Raw genomic sequence first — 16,032 nt, 5'->3', positions numbered from 1 at the left:
ATACCTGTGCTGGTTGGGTTAACATACCTGTGCTGGTTGGGTTAACATACCTGTGCTGGTTGGGTTAACATACCTGGGGATCACCAAAGTGGTAAACATCTAAGACCTGCATTGCTTCGGGCTTTCGTCCAACATAAAGCTGACACGCCGTGATAAAACTGGAAAAGTGTTCAAAGCGGCGTTAAACCCAATTCACTTACGAACTCACTCACTTATAAACAATTGACTCAAGTTCCAAATATGGGTTTGCCAGTGTGACACCGTGAGTCATGTGACAGTTTATAACAAAACTGGAAGTTCACTTGGACATTGTGTTCTCACGCGGTTTCTATTACCCTTGTCTGTTTCCGTACCGTAAATATCAAATATAGGAAATATATATGTTTATTATGCTCGCCTATGGCTCGTATAATACACTTTTGTATTCTCAAAATATGTCATTCACTGTACGGAAACACACACATCTGTACAGAATGGATTTTCACTAATTAAACCGCCATCTTATTATCATACATCTGTTTCAGATAATAGAACAGGACAAGGATTATTTCAAAGTGAAAGTAGGGTTTTTAACAAAGCTTGTTGAAATAATCCAACCATTATGCACAATAGACTGTAGAATGAAGCCGGCTAAAGACTGTTAGCAGTTTAAATGTCAATCTGATGTCGTCGATTCCAAATGAAAGAACATGATTGTTATTCTAATAACATTAGCAAACTTCGCAAAGCATAAAGTGGTGATTTTGTTCCAGCTCCCAATGTTAATCAAACTTTCATATTTTACATGTTTGTTTCTGAATGGTCATGATGCTAACATGTGTGTGTAAGTGAGTGAGTGAGTTTTGTTTTACGCCGCTTTTAGCAATATTCCAGCAATATCACGACGGGGGACACCAGAAATGTGCTTCACACATTGTACCCATGTCGGGAATCGAACCGGGTCTTCTGCGTGACGAGCGAACGCTAGGCAACCCCACCGCCCCCAATGCTAACTTGAACAGATAACAATGGCGGATACTGGATATTCAGTGCACAGACATCTTGGTATGTCAGCACCATACGCGCGCTCGCTGTTTTCAGTCAAGTGGAAAACATCTCGGAGTTGTATCACTTCGGACTTTCTTTATCATAAAGCTGACACAGTGATGAGACTGTTGATTGTTTGAAGCGGAGTAAAGTCAATTTCTTTCGCACTTAGGGGCGCGGGGATAGATTTTACGAGCGCTTTTACAGACAAGAGTTGTCTCCCATCGACCGTTTTGATTTTAACAGTGGCAGCGGACTTTCGTTTTAAGAAGTCTTTGAAACTAATACTGTTGGTAATCGCCAACATGTTTCAGATAATCATAAAAAACACAATTGCATTTGGTGGAAGCTGCAGCAAGAAATACCCCGGGGGGTAATTAAACTGTCTCCCCAGCACACACAAAGAAACATTAATGTATGCATTTTAATCTAAAGCAATCCACATGTCCTCTATTTTTTCACATTCTCCTAACATTCCTTGTAATTAAAGTACACTAAGTATTCCTGAAAATGTCACTCTACCTCAATACACTTAAATACCTGTTATAAAACGCCAAGTTCCGCAAGACATTATTCACGAGCTGTATGACGCATTTGTTTCGCTGTTGGGCGGTATAGCGGTAACTAATTCGTTTATAAAGGAATTCAAATTAGACAGGTTATATTTCGGTAGGCAGTGTGCCGTGCTCCTCCTGTCTGAAAGACATATTTAATTACGGAAACAGCGTGAACACAAACACAGCCAATTTGCGGCTTAGTGCAGTCGGGTGTTCACAGAGTGACTTGTGATCTCAGCCGATAACGGGTAGACTTGTAAACAGACGAGGCTGGGGGCTTGGTCTTACAAGGGAAAAACACAACGCTACACACAATGTATTAAGTATTTCTTTAAAGCGGGAAGTGGAATTTAAAAAGGAAGTGGAAGGTAGAGGTAATGGTGAATACGTACATTATTTCAGTATTATTTGTCATTCAAGAAAACTGAATTGGTAGTGTAATATTTTTTATAACATTCAACGTCATTGTTATCATCACCACCACCACCACCATCATCATCATCATCATCATCATCGTCATCATCATTCTTTCTTTTAGCGTCATGATATGGTTCTATTATGCTTTAGTTATAAAATACAATTATTATCTGAAAATATAGTAAAGCTATTTCAATCGAGTGAAAAAATACGGTAATGCCAGAACTACTTTCAGTATGCCTCAATGACAGGTTTATGTCACCACGTGACCTGAACAGATTGACATGATCAGTCGTGGCTGCGCTACTCAAGAAAATATATATCTTGTCAGATCCCTCGATGAAATAAACATGTTAGACAAGAAACGACCAATGTCCTCTATATATGTCTATAACACGATTCATTTTTATGGACGAGCATACATACGTATTACCCGCTGTTCTTCCTGAAACACATTGGATTCGAAAGTAAATAGTTAAACTGTCTTGTGTTAGCGTTTAACTGTATATACTTCTCAGAAGGAGCTGAAGAACACCCAATTCTTTTATTATGTAACTTTAGTTAATCTGTCATAGTAAAGAACACCCGATTCTTTTATATAACTTTAGTTAATCTGTCATAGTAAAGAACACCCGATTCTTCTATATAACTTTAGTTCATCTGTCATAGTAAAGAACACCCCATTCTTCTATATAACTTTAGTTAATCTGTCATGGGAAAGAACACCCGATTCTTTTATATAACTTTAGTTAATCTGTCATAGTAAAGAACACCCGATTCTTTTATATAACTTTAGTTAATCTGTCATAGTAAAGAACACCCCATTCTTCTATATAACTTTAGTTAATCTGTCATGGGAAAGAACACCCGATTCTTTTATATAACTTTAGTTAATCTGTCATAGTAAAGAACACCCCATTCTTTTATATAACTTTAGTTAATCTATCATGCATGGGAAAGAACACCCGATTGTTTTCTATAACTTTAGTTAATTTGTCATGGGAAAGAAAACCCGATTCTTTTATATAACGTTAGTTTATCTATCATGCATGGGAAAGAACACCCGATCGTTTTCTATAACTTTAGTTAATTTGTCATGGGAAAGAAAACCCGATTGTTTTATATAACGTTAGTTTATCTATCATACATGGGAAAGATCACTCGATTCTTTTATATAACTTTAGTTAATTTGTCATGTCTTTTGTGGCATGACAGATTAACTATAGCACCATGAAAGACCCCTAACTTTGATTGAAAAGTATATGAAAGAATCGGGAAGTCTTCATACTTAATATTCCTTATTTCGGTAATATGACTAACTGTGCGGTCTTTGCGGTAATATGACTAACTATGCGGCCTTATAAAGGTAATGTGACCACTGTGCGGCCTTATAACGGTGAAACGACCAACTGTGCGGCCTTATAACGGTGAAACAACCAACTGTGCGGCCTTATAACTGTGATATGACTAAATGTGCGGCATTATAGCGGTAATATGAATAACTATGCGGCCTTATTACGGTAAACAGTATATGGAGAGAAATCTAAACGTGATACAGGTTTCCGACCTCCAACACTGTGGTGAACAAACGAGCATGCGCATGGTGCTATCAAGGATCATAATCAGGGCTGTTAAATTTTGCAGCTTCGGCAATCAGAGGATGCTGACGCCACTCTACACAGCGATATTTGACAACTTAGGCAGCTACAGGTTATCTATGTATCTTTCGTTGTATCAGATGTAAAACATGCTGTATTTGTTCGTACCAAAGCCAACGGAAGGGAGCAGGGTCACAGAGCACCCGGGCACAGGAGACAACAAACTGAATGCTTCTGCTACCTTGAAACAGTTTTTTGTGTAGATCACTATGTCACTTTATGTCTCGTCCCAACAGGAGAACATTAGCTAGGTTTAGATGTGACGCGGCTCCTCTGAAGTTGAAGGGGCGGTCGGGTAGCCTAGTGGTTAAAGCGTTCGCTCGTTACGCCGAAGACCCGGGTTCGATTCCCGACATGGGTACAATGTGTGAAGCCCATTTCTGGTGTCCCCCGCCGTGATTTTGCTGGAATATTGCTAAAAGCGGCGTAAAACCAAACTCACTCACTCACTCACTAAAGTTGAAACTGGAAGATAAACTGGTAGTCTTCTTTGTGACCGGACGTGTTTTCGCTGTAAAGATTTACCGAGGATGAATACCATGTTTCCTTGCACTGTCCTTTATATACACATTGCCTGTTTAACATAGAAAACCGCGATTTATTTGTCATCCAGTCCTAAAAAACAAAGCGTAAATACGTCGAATCTTTATGCTTAGAAAGCATGTAACATTTGATTACTTTATGCGGTACAGCATTTCTTCTACATATTACTGCAATTCCATGTAAAATGGCTTAATTCTGTTTACTTCACAGGTGTTATATTTATAAACTGCCGGCCAAAAGAAAGTATAAACAAGTACAGTCATATTTGACGGTGGCTTAAAATGAAACAAAGAAGAAATGGTTATTCAGCGGTAATGTTTTTGTTACGGGTATTACAGTTGTGTTTTGGACCTTGAGGTTTGCAGTGTTTCGGCGAGTGTTTTCATCCTCCTGGTAAGCCAGGATTAGTTGAGTTGTGACCTGACAATTAACCCCGTATGACTATGTATGAGGTCCGCCTTCTGGTGCGTACTGTTTGGAAGAAAGGGGTAGCGGGTGGTCCGCGACAAGTAGTACGATTGATATGTACGTGTCCTGTCTTGCTAACAACGAGTTCTAGTGTCTAGTTCAACCATCTCATTAAAATCCGGCCTTAAATTAATTCTCGCTACCGTTTGTAATGCGGTGACGAGAACTAAGATCTGATTTTAATGTGATTGCGAGTTGAAGAGCACAAACGATTAGTACGTACTGATATGAGGTTCCCGATGTCCGTGAAAACGGTGACAGCAAATTTGCATAGATAACAACAATTGAGAAGTATCTTGACAATGGAGGGAATTCATTTGCCCGAAAAAATGAATACTTGTTTACCACAGGGAGCAATAATGAAATGTGTCATGACTCTCATCAAATGATCGTGAAGGTTGAGACCTTGACGTAGTGATAGTTGACTCAATAACATACTCCTAAGTAATCTCATGTGATTGTTTATGGGACTTCAGCATATTGTCAACGTGATATTGCGAGCTGGATTTATATGGAGATAACTGGACCATCATAGCACGAGTCTTCACATCCTGATGCGGTTTGTGCGTCTCATCCACTCTTTCTCCATGTAATTTGTGACATTATAGGCCAAATTTCGATCCTGAGAATGTATGATTTGGCCATGCCTTCCTCGCTTTGACGTGTTTATTTGTTGTAATTAACTTCTATCAAGCGACTTTAAGAGAATTCTGGTATCGACCATCTTCCTGAGGCAAGGGAGTTAACTGACTTTAAAAGCCCAGTTTCCATCCTTGCCGAACTAGGCTGGAAATATGGAGTTATTGTTTGGCTGTACAAACGAGCCTATGCATAGTCCAATCAAAATCCCGTAACGAAATCGACATCCGGTTCATGAACAAATGGCAACTGTCTTGCCGATTTCGTCCATTGCAGGATTTGCAGAGCATGTTACCGTCATATGTGCTTCGACAAAAAAAAAATCCCAATCTTTTCACATCTTCACTGAAAGTGCTCAAGTGATTTGTTGCACTTCGCGAGGTAAGACCCGTTTTATGACAATATAGATCTTGATAATCGATCAGATCAGACTGGGCGCCGCAAGAGGTGGAAACTGATTGATAAGTGGGATGGACATAGAAGGGACATAACTCGCAATAGCCACTGGTGGCGCTACGATCGATCCCATAAATTCCAGCTTAGTTTGGCAAGGGTGGAAACTGGACTTTTAAAGTCAGTTAACTCCCTGGTTCGGGATCAATGGTATCAATTTGTCACACCGATCTCTTGATAGTCTTATGAGCAACACGTGTGTTCACGGGAGCGCGGTCAATTTCATCGTCATGACCTGCACGTGCACAACATTCGTGCACCCTCTCTACCTAAAACAAACCAAATATGTTTGCTCAAATTCTGTGCACAGCATACTTGTCTCAGACGCTTTTGGGGAGTTGGTTCAACTTGGATATTGATAACGTTTGTAATTGTTTGGTCTAATCCAATTTTCAAGTGTATACTTTCTTTTGCCTGGCAGTTTATGTTGTGGGGGTGAGACGCTAATAGAATCTCTGTCTGTCGGTCTACCCTATGTTGTGGGGGTGAGACGCTAATAGAATCTCTGTCTGTCGGTCTACCCTATGTTGTGGGGGTGAGACGCTAATAGAATCTCTGTCTGTCGGTCTACCCTATGTTGTGGGGGTGAGACGCTAATAGAATCTCTGTCTGTCGGTCTACCCTATGTTGTGGTTGTGAGACGCTAATAGAATCTCTGTCTGTCGGTCTACCCTATGTTGTGGGGGTGAGACGCTAATAGAATCTCTGTCTGTCGGTCTACCCTATGTTGTGGGGGTGAGACGCTAATAGAATCTCTGTCTGTCGGTCTACCCGTTGTTGTGGGGGTGAGACGCTAATAGAATCTCTGTCTGCCGGTCTACCCTATGTTGTGGGGGTGAGACGCTAATAGAATCTCTGTCTGTCGGTCTACCCTATGTTGTGGGGGTGAGCCTCTAATAGAATCTCTGTCTGTCGGTCTACCCTATGTTGTGTGGGTGAGACGCTATCTCTGTCTGTCGGTCTACCCTATGTTGTGGGGGTGAGACGCTAATAGAATCTCTGTCTGTCGGTCTACCCTATGTTGTGGGGGTGAGACGCTAATAGAATCTCTGTCTGTCGGTCTACCCTATGTTGTGGGGGTGAGACGCTAATAGAATCTCTGTCTGTCGGTCTACCCTATGTTGTGGGGGTGAGCCTCTAATAGAATCTCTGTCTGTCGGTCTACCCTATGTTGTGGGGGTGAGACTCTAATAGAATCTCTGTCTGTCGGTCTACCCTATGTTGTGGGGGTGAGACTCTAATAGAATCTCTGTCTGTCGGTCTACCCTATGTTGTGCAACAATAATCGGAGGTGCTCGTGGAGCCCTTTTCGCCCATTGTATTCATACACGGGTGTTTGATAATGTCAGAAGTAAAAAAACGTTTACGTGTAAAAAAGAAACAGAGCTATTTCTCAACCATTTGTCTGATAATATTTATATCAATATTTCATGATTTCCTTTAACTTTATAACATGACATTTCTAACAGGCTAAAAAAAGCCCGTGTCCTAGATCGCCCTTTCATTCATAAGTTCCCGTGAAGATCCGGGTTGGAATTGGTTTTCAGCAACCCATGCTTGTCTCCCCTCGTAAAGGTCCGGGTTAGAATAATTATAGGTCTTAAGCACCCCAACCCTGTCTTAACGGGCATCAGGATCGGGTTGTCAGATTTCTGACTTGGTTGATGCATGTCATCGTATCCCAATAGCGTAGATCGATGCTCATGATGTCAATCACTGGATTGTCTGGGCCGGACTCGATTATTTACAGACCATCGTCAATTAGCTGGAACATTTATGAGTTCGGCGTTATACAACAAACAAATAAACACGCATAAAGTTTCACAGATTCGACTGTATCACATTGTCAATCTTTAGAATCATAAATACCATGTACCAGGCACGGTGATAAGAAGTACCACGATTGCATTATTCAAAGAGTCTCCACAGGAATAGTGAGTGAGTGAGTGAGTATGGAGTTACGCCGCTGTTAGCAATATTCCTGTAATATCACGGCGGGGGACACCAGAAATGGGCTTCACACATTGTACCCATGTCGGTAATCGAACCCGGGTCTTCGGCGTGACGAGCGTACGCTTTAACCACTAGGCTACCTGACCGCCCCCAAATGGAATAGACAGCCGATTGTAAAATTGCAAGGCATATTTCCCAATGGCCATCAAGAACTGGCATCCATGTTAAATTGGAAATCGTATTTCTGTGAAGAGGTACTTTTGACTTGTAGGAGGTTTCTGAAAGAGTAGGCTGAGGTACGGAACATCCCCTCGGGGTAATAAACCAAGCTGTGTTGATGAGATAACGCATGTCGAGGACAGGTGTACGTTCACAACGTGATGTCCCATGTCTTTCACTCGTAACGCTGAGGAGGTTCCAATTGAAAATCGCAGATCCACTTCAGTGGTCGTATATTCTACACAGTACAGCATTTCAGTGACACAACGGCATGCTGCATGCTTAATGTGCAGGGAAAGCATAAAGTGGCGTCTGTCGTTAACGTTCACTACTTCGCTGAAACCCGCGTGGTTGGTACGGCGGAGTCGACGAACCTTGAAATAGGCGTTCACACGTTACAACTAGTTGGTACGACTTGTTGCATGCAATTAGTTGTACCTTGTGAATGCCCCCTTTGGTTCAAAGTCAAACCACGTGTGGAAGTAAATTCACCAGTGAATCCTGGTATCAATACGGGATGCAACTCTGCACAGTTTAAAGCGGGCCGGAGAGTACAGGATTATATTACGAAAGTTGATTCCTCGTTTCACACGACTTATAGGATAGTGTCAAAGGTGATTGGAAAATGACAACTAACGTGTATTACTTCCATAATGTTCAGTGTGGATTTGTTTGTTTGTTGTTCAACGCAGCAATCAGCAATATTCCAGCTATATGACGGCGGTCTGTAAATAATAATAAGTTTTTACTTACACAAAATTATGCGCTGTGTTTGTTTTTTGGGGGTTTATTATTATTTTTATTATTTTTAAAACAGTCCCCATCCCCTGCCTAGAAATCAAATGGTCCAACCCCAATAGAGGGTTCTTTAACTTCTACATATATTTAGATTTTAACCTGATTTTATTTAGAGATTATTGCCTAAATATGGCCATAAATCAATCAATTACTTTGTACGCCGAATTCCGTGGATTGTTTTAATGAAAAACAGTGAAAACATTTCAACTTGCTCACCATAAGTATAATTTGAAATGTGACTGGAAGAAATCCTAGCTCTCTTGAAAAATCCGCTTCAGCTTGAGAATATGAAGATTAGGAAATAGAGTTTAAAAAGTTTTGAAAAATGCCGATCTGTAGGCTTTCAGTATCATTGTCCAGGAGCTTTGGGTTTTAAAGTCGCCGTCATTCTGTGCGGGAGGTTCCCATTAGTTGTTGAGCCAAACACTTGTCTGATAAATGTTCACACTTCAAATACAAGTTTGTAAACACGAAACAGTTGTTGAAAGGACTGACGGGAATACCGTTGCATGTCAATAGGCGGTAAAACTTCAAAGGCTCCGTGACTGTTGTTGGCGATCACATGCCTGTGCTGATAAAAAAAAACACTTTTTCGTGTGAAGCCATCTTAACTTACAACCCCACTGCGAAAAGCAGATGAAATCTACGACAGAACAGTCACGGTGCGGGAATAGACCCTGATTCGAACATCCACATGTTGAAATGATGCACCTGATTCGAATATCCACGTGTTGAAATGGTGCATCTGATTCGAATCCACATGGTGAAATGGTGAACCTGATTCGAATGTCCACATGTTAAAATGCTGCACCTGATTCAAATATCCACATTTTGAAATGGTGAACCTGATTCGAATATCCACATGTTGAAATGGTGCATCTGATTCGAATCCACATGGTGAAATGATGCACCTGATTCGAATATCCACATGTTGAAATACTGCACCTGATTCGAATCCACATGGTGAAATGATGCACCTGATTCGAATATCCACATGTTGAAATACTGCACCTGATTCGAATGTCCACATGTTGAAATGGTGCACCTGATTCGAATGTCCACATGTTAAAATGCTGCACCTGATTCAAATATCCACATGTTGAAATGGTGAACCTGAATCGAATGTCCACATGGTGAAATGCTGCACCTTATTGTGATGACCCTGTCGTTTTACGACTGGTTGATTCAGATGATGTAAGCCGCTGCTTAACAGAGTTGCCTCCCTTAATTTTCTGCATGAGTTCGAATCCCAGATTCTCCTCCTTATGTCCCTTGGTTTGTCAGCACCATGTCTGTCCTTATTGCTTTACCCCAATGTTAAACGTGTATGACCTTCAAAACATAGGGGTTGCCTGCACCATGTCCTTGTCGTTGTTGTTGTTGTTGTTGCTGTTGCTGTTGCTGTTGCTGTTGTTGTTTTGGGTGTTTCTTAAGGTTACACCCAGCAGTCTGAAATAGTCTGAACCAGACAGTGATACTGTACATTGTTCCGAGCCGCCGGACTCTATCAACCAAGTCACTGAGTCAGACCACCCGAATATTCTCCTCTTGCGTCCCGCGGTGCGGTCGGGTAGCCTAGTGGTTTAAGCGTTCGCTCGTCACGCCGAAGACCCGGGTTCGAATCCCGACATGGGTACAATGTGTGAAGCCCATTTCTGGTGTCCTCCGCCGTGATATTGCAGGAATATTGCTAAAAGCGGCGTAACACCAAACTCATTCACTCACTCTTGCGTCCCGCATATGTTGTTGGGCAACGGTTTTAATACGAAATCCCTACGGGGAGATACTTGTAGTTGACATTGATACCTACAGATGTGTTGACCATTCCTGTGACGCATGTGTGTAAAACGGGTGTCATGCAGTCTCGATCTAATAAATGTTTTTTTAGAGGAATGGCGTTCACAATCACCCCACTGGCAGCCGCGTACCTGATACCGTTATTAAATGCATATTTTGTTGTCTGCATCTCTTTACTCATAAGATCAAAGCGTGTTCAGAAGAGTGTTTATCACCGCTATCCTCCCGTGAAGATCCGGGTTAGAATAGGTCTTCAGCAACCCATCGTTAAAGGCGACTGTGCTTGTGGTAAGAGGCGACTAACGGGATCGTGTTGTCAGACTCGCTGACTTGGTTGATGCACGTCATCGTATCCCAACTCCGTGGATCGATACTCATGATGTCAATCACTGGATTATCTGGTCAAGACTTGATTATTTACAAACCGCCGTCATATGTGCGGCGTTAAACAACAAACAAACAAACAAATAACACCGCAACTGATACCAGAACTGCAGCTGCCATTGCATGCATTGGCAAGGATAAAAACCGTCGGGGCACGATGACACCCAACCAATGCAACTAGGGCACACATTTACCCACCCGATCCTCATCACTGGGCGCTGACGCCCTACGCGGGATGCTGAGACCTCATCTCCTCCTGTATCCACGCGTGTTGATCAGCAGATGTAAAACAGTTCAAGAGATAAGAAAGGAAAAAAGAACTCCACGTCTTGATTATCATCTGTCAACAGACGTATATGTCAGAGGCTTCATCTGATGTTACACATTCACCGACATTAAAACGCTACACTGCTGTGTTGTTGTCGCATATTGCAATCCTTGTCAAGCATATCGCAAAACAAGTTGATAAAAAGTTTGTCTTGATAAACACTTGTTGAAAACAATGTTTCAATAAAAATTGTGTAAATGCCTGTTCTCAGGTCATTTTTTGAGAGTGGCATGTGTAATGTGCGATACGAATATAGTAATTAATTACTGACACTGACACTGACTCTGGTAACCACTGAGGCGTAACACGGTTCACTTCTTATTCCATCTGTTGTGGGTAGATATCTGTACATATACTTTGTGTGGGCGGGGGCCCAATACCGTACATATTTCCAGCCCAATAAGGGTTTTGCGTCGTGTTCTTAAAGTGCATTCACGGAATCCTTTCTTGCGCTTGTCTCAAATGACTGCGGTTATGTTTCTTGATTTGTCGGCCAGTATTTGTGGGCTTCGTGGTGAACGTCTGAGACCTGCATCAATTCGGGTTTCCCACATCATGCTGACACGCCGTTGCAGTCAGTGGGATACTGTTCAAAAGGCTTCAACGTAACTCAATCAACTGACTGATTACACGAGCGCTTCCAGCTATTACTGAATCTGCATTTGATTCGCTTTCCCGTAAAATTAGGCTACCTACGAAGAAATTATTGTGTTTTACAACAGACTGACACTGTAACATATTTAGCCGAAGAGTGTAATCAGACACATACATGCCACGATGAATCACAAACAAAAGTTTACTCTCTTTGTAGTGAATGAATACACAATGCCATTTTACTTTGTTACACAGTGGTTTTTGCTTGGAAATATGATCTCTGTTATCTGTCTCAAGATACACCACCCCAAGGCCCATCTGCATAAGGACCAGCACTGAGTCTTTCTGTTAATGGGATGTCATTTTGTAACTTGAAACTCCACAATCTCTGCTCAGATCCGAGCACATTCTGACCACTGGAGGATATAGTAATTTAGAAAGTGGTCAAACATAACAAATGTTATATTTGGAATAACACTATCTTAGTAATGTACAGAATCTCGTACTTTTTCTCGGATGGACTCGACCCACAAAGTACTAGAATGTGTACTTTACTAAGAAAGTGTTATTCCAAATATAACATTTGTTACGTTTGACTCTTGGCCATGGGAGCCGTGCCAGTTTACACTTGTCAGAGGGGTACACAAAGTACGTACCACTGGTCCTACTTTCGTTTGTGAAAGCCTCGGTGGCTGAGTGGGTTAGATCGCTGACTTTGTGTGCTGGCGGTTACGTGCCTCAACTCTGGCAGTGTGGGTTCGAATACCGGATGGGACTCAACCCCAAAAGTACTAGAACCTATACTGAACTAAGAAATATGACAATTGTTACATGTGTTGAGACGTAATGACTCTCACGTCATTTACGTCAGGTCACAAAACGTCACGAAACACCACTCACGTGATCCACACAATTTAAACGTCTGACGATGTATGTACCCGTCAGGAGTGTTCGTATAAACGACTGTACGTTGTTCTGCTACAAATCAGGACCCTCTTCGCGAAACGGTTTCAACTACGACTGACGCAGGTCTGTGTTGAAATGAAGGAGTTAGGATGCTCGTAGAACCTCGAACACATTATGAAACGGGGCTCGTGTGTGTATACATATATTGTCATTGCTACTTAACGTCAGACAGGCACGTATATCCACAAAGACACGTATCACCTGACGAGGACACGTATCTCATCACACAAAAGCAGTTGTCGCATCACAAACATTTTCACGATAAATGTGTCCATTACAAAAAGTTCTTCCTCGCTTATCCCATCTTTCTCCGGTGGACACTTGATCTAAACTACACACACGAGCGAGCATTGTTCATTTTAATAGTGCATCTTTTACCTGACCAAGTCTCATTACAAAGAAATCCTCCTTATTTATTAAACGGCACGTTCTCAGTGCGTTTACCCTGGTCTGCCGAAAGGTTCTCTACTTTTGGGGTTGAGTCCCGTCCGGGATTCGAACCCACACTTGCCAGAGTGAGGCACCTAATCGCCAGAACACAAAGTCAGCGATCCAACCCACTCAGCAACCGAGGCTTCCACAAAAATAAAAGTCCGACAACTGGTAGTCTAGATCACGTACTTCGAGTACCCCTCTGACAAGTGTAAATTGGCACGGCTCCCATGGCCGAAAGCTATGAATACGAGAATCTGTACTTTACTAAGAAAGTGTTATCCCAAATATAACATTTGTTATACCCCTAGGGAAGACTGGGCTGGCCTTGTTTGACATCCGCAAGACCGTGATGCGAAGGGATAGAATGGTAACAAGCATAGATCAGGGTAGGATAGTAGTATGGAAAGATCAGGGGTGGATGGTAGCAAGCATAGATACGGGCGGATGGTAACAAGCATTCATCCGAGTGGGATGGTAGCAAGCATAGATCCGGGTAGATGGTAGCAAGCATAGATCTGTGGTGGATGGTAGCAAGCATAGATACGGGTAGGATGGTATCAGGCATAGATCCGTGTAGGATGGTAGCAAGCATTGATCTAGGTGGATGGTAACAAGCATAGATCCGGGTAGGATGGTAGCAATGATAGATCCGAGTAGGATGGTAGCAAGCATTGATCCAGATGGATGGTAGCAAGCATAGATCCAGGTGGATGGTAGCAAGCATAGATCCGGGTAGGATGGTAGCAAGCATTGATCCAGGTGGATGGTAGCAAGCATAGATCCGGGTAGGATGGTAGCAATCATAGATCCGAGTAGGAAGGTAGCAAGCACAGATTCTGGTAGGACGGTAGCAAGCATAGATCCGGGTAGGATGGTAGCAAGCATTGATCCAGGTGGATGGTAGCAAGCATAGATCCGGGTAGGGTGGTAGCAATCATAGATCAGTGTAGGAAGGTAGCAAGCACAGATTCTGGTAGGACGGTAGCAAGCATAGATCCGTGTGGGATGGTAGCAAGCATAGATCCGTGTGGGATGGTAGCAGGTATTCTTCCGGATGGGATAGTAGCAAGCATAGATCCGGGTAGGATGGTAGCAAGCATAGATCCGGGTAGGAAGGTAGCAAACATTGATCCGTGTAGAGGTAACAAGCATAGGTCCTGGTGGGATGGTAGCAAGCATAGATCCTGGTGGGATGGTAGCAGGCATTTTTCCGGGTGGGATGGTAGCAAGCATAGATCCGTGTAGGAAGGTAGCAAGCATTGATCCGGGTCAGATGGTAGCAGGCATAGGTCCGTGTGAGATGGTAGCAAGCATAGATCCTGGTGGGATGGTAGCAAGCTTGGATCCATGTAGAGGCAGCAAACATAGATCCGGGTGGATGGTTGCAAGCATAGATCTCTGTAGGAAAGTAGCAAGCATAGATCCGGGTAGGATGTAGCAAGCTTAGATCCGGGTAGGATAGCAGCAAGCATAGATCCGTGTAGAGGTAGCAAACATAGATCCGGGTGGATGGTAGCAAGCATAGATCCGGGTAGGATGGTAGCAAGCATTGATCTCTGTAGGAAAGTAGCAAGCATAGATCCGGGTGGGATGGTAGCAAGCATAGATCCGGGTAGGATGGTAGCAAGCTTAGATCCGGGTAGGATAGCAGCAAGTATAGATCCGGGCGGATGGTAACAAGCATTCATCCGAGTGGGATGGTAGCAAGCACAGATCCGGGTAGATGGTAGCAAGCATAGATCTGTGGTGGATGGTAGCAAGCATAGATACGGGTAGGATGGTATCAGGCATAGATCCGTGTAGGATGGTAGCAAGCATTGATCTAGGTGGATGGTAACAAGCATAGATCCGGGTAGGATGGTAGCAATGATAGATCCGAGTAGGATGGTAGCAAGCATTGATCCAGATGGATGGTAGCAAGCATAGATCCAGGTGGATGGTAGCAAGCATAGATCCGGGTAGGATGGTAGCAATCATAGATCCGGGTAGGATGGTAGCAAGCATTGATCCAGGTGGATGGTAGCAAGCATAGATCCGGGTAGGATGGTAGCAATCATAGATCCGAGTAGGAAGGTAGCAAGCACAGATTCTGGTAGGACGGTAGCAAGCATAGATCCGGGTAGGATGGTAGCAAGCATTGATCCGTGTAGAGGTAACAAGCATAGGTCCTGGTGGGATGGTAGCAAGCATAGATCCTGGTGGGATGGTAGCAGGCATTTTTCCGGGTGGGATGGTAGCAAGCATAGATCCGTGTAGGAAGGTAGCAAGCATTGATCCGGGTCAGATGGTAGCAGGCATAGGTCCGTGTGAGATGGTAGCAAGCATAGATCCTGGTGGGATGGTAGCAAGCTTGGATCCATGTAGAGGTAGCAAACATAGATCCGGGTGGATGGTTGCAAGCATAGATCTCTGCAGGAAAGTAGCAAGCATAGATCCGGGTAGGATGTAGCAAGCTTAGATCCGGGTAGGATAGCAGCAAGCATAGATCCGTATAGAGGTAGCAAACATAGATCCGGGTGGATGGTAGCAAGCATAGATCCGGGTAGGATGGTAGCAAGCATTGATCTCTGTAGGAAAGTAGCAAGCATAGATCCGGGTGGGATGGTAGCAAGCATAGATCCGGGTAGGATGGTAGCAAGCTTAGATCCGGGTAGGATAGCAGCAAGTATAGATCCGTGTAGAGGTAGCAAAAATAGATCCGGGTGGATGGTAGCAAGCATAGATTCTGGTAGGATGGTATAGATGCTGGTTCGACATGGCTAGTGAACGATGTATTACTTATAAAACCATCATCAAT

The sequence above is a fragment of the Haliotis cracherodii genome, unplaced genomic scaffold (assembly GCF_022045235.1).
Source record: "Haliotis cracherodii isolate W230 unplaced genomic scaffold, xgHalCrac1.p SCAF_16, whole genome shotgun sequence".
NCBI lineage: Eukaryota > Metazoa > Mollusca > Gastropoda > Lepetellida > Haliotidae > Haliotis > Haliotis cracherodii.
This window is presented reverse-complemented; position numbering follows the sequence as displayed.